At 46.8% G+C, this 2,078-nt stretch overlaps 1 protein-coding gene across 1 annotated transcript in view; it reads right to left on the reverse strand.

The window, feature by feature from the left end:
* The window catches only part of CC2D2A (coiled-coil and C2 domain containing 2A), a 159,981-nt gene that overhangs the window by 35,521 nt on the left and 122,382 nt on the right, over positions 1 to 2,078 (reverse strand). The gene's annotated exons all lie outside the window — the stretch shown is intronic.

Consider the following 2,078-nt stretch of genomic DNA (forward strand, 5'->3'; position numbering starts at 1 on the left):
ATGCCTCCTCCCTCAGCATCTGTGGTTGCAGTTTTACTCATCCTTGGGTCAGTGCCTGCCCCTCCCTCCGAGGCCAAGCCACCTCAGCTGGAGGTTCTTCCACTCCTGAGCCCCTGAGCGCCAGTTAGCCTGCTCCATCCGCAAGGCAGTCAGAGACACAGGCTTCTCACCCTTTGAAGTTAGACAGAAGTGAGCATGAATCCTGGCTCTACTTTCTGCCCTTGAGCAGATTATTTTACTTCTTTAAGCCCTTATTTCATCATCTGCAAAATGGGATAACAATACCTACCTCTTGGGGTTGTAGATTAAAGATTACTAAGGAGATTTGTGCAAAGCAGCCTGACCCTGGTCTAGCACTTGGAAGGTGCCCTAAAATGGTAACTGTTGGGTTGATGACAATGATTATGATGCCAGTGATTATGCTGGAGGAAGAGGTAGAGGTGCAGGTGGAGGCAGTGTGAAGAGCAAGAGGATCTTTCTCTCATCTCTCTCTCTGCCTTTCACTAAGATGATATGTAATCATCACTTCCTGGAAGATGAAAGCAATAGGGTCAGTGATTCATGGGAGAAAGATCCATAGAACAAATAAATTCTGGCCCAGACACTAAACAGAAACGCAGATGTGACTTAGTTTTTGGAAGCTGACATTAATGACCCTGCTAACCAGTCACAGAACAAAGCAAGCTGTCAGATCCAGCGCAGACTGTAATGTGCAAGGTTCTCTGCTTCCCTGCTCAGCACTGGGGAGTCTGAGTGGCCTCTTGACTGGAGTGTGTATAGCTGCAGATGAGGCCCTGCCCTGCATCTCTCATCTCAGTGCGTTCAGCTCTAGTAAGGAATCCCAAGGGGTTTTTGGGAGTAGCTCTTGCTGTTTGTCCTCCAGGGCCTCAAACAGAATAGCAACAACTGTCTACTTCCTATTATTCTGTACGTAGCAAGAAGAATGCTAGGTGCCTCGCTCATATTTCTAACCCTTACAAGTATATTATGTACCCCATTTTTCAGATGAAGAAACTGGAGGATCTGAGAGGTGTTGTAATGTGCTGAAGGCTCCTCAGTAGCAGAAGGAAGAGCTGGGTTTAAACTCATGACATTAGCCTGGCATGGCCCATGCTCTCCAGCACCTTCCTGAGACCCCCACCCAACCCAGACTTGGGGCTCACAACTCAGTCAGGGGTCCCCTCCCGTGTCAGTATCTCCTCCCTCCCCCAGAGGTAACTCCTGTGACACTGGTGCTTCTGCTTCAGCATAGGAGTACCAGGTTCAATACAGAAACATCTTAACTTAAAGCCAAGAACAAACTGAAATTAAAAGAAGAAAGAACGTACCCTGAGCCTTCAGAACTTAATGCAGAAAGTAAAGCAGGAAAAAAAAGAAAAGAAAAGGAAAAGAGCATGAAAAATCATCATCTATTCTAAGTGTAATTTTCATGACTGCAAAACATTCAATGACTAGACTCTGGGTCTGGGATACACAGGTTTTGTATGAATTTATGTGGGCGTAGCTTTCCTTCTGTACGTGGATGAGGGTGAACGAGAGGAAGAGGCTGCCACACGTGGCATACTTTTTTGTTTCCTTCCAAACTCGATGGTAGGAAGGAAGTGCATGTATAAAAATGCCCCTTCTATCAATGGAAGACCAGGAGATGTAATCTCAGGCAAGCTCATGGAGGTAAAGGGCTGCACAAGACCACCAATGTAGGAAGCTGTCTTTCATCTCTATATGTCCCCCCCTTCCCCTCATTGAGACTATTTAAGGATTATCCTCAATATTGGGGAGTCCATAAATCACATACAGTCAATTCCCAACGTCCACATAATATTCGTTTTCTCCTGTCACCCCTCTCCTTCACAAAGCAAACACACCAACTCTCTGCTTCCTGGGTCCAGTACTGGAATCAGGCCTTCCCCTGCTGTTCCAGAACTTCACTGGGTGTCAGCCACCTCCACTGCCATGTGATGGGAGGGTATGGCAAAGCCTAGCACTGGCGAATTCGAAAAACAGGGCGATGTGCTGGAAGGAACTGTGGTCTGGTTAAGTTTCGCTGGGATGAGAAAGTGGCAAAAGCTGGGGAATTT

The sequence above is a fragment of the Tupaia chinensis genome, unplaced genomic scaffold (assembly GCF_000334495.1).
Source record: "Tupaia chinensis unplaced genomic scaffold, TupChi_1.0 Scaffold000138_1, whole genome shotgun sequence".
NCBI lineage: Eukaryota > Metazoa > Chordata > Mammalia > Scandentia > Tupaiidae > Tupaia > Tupaia belangeri.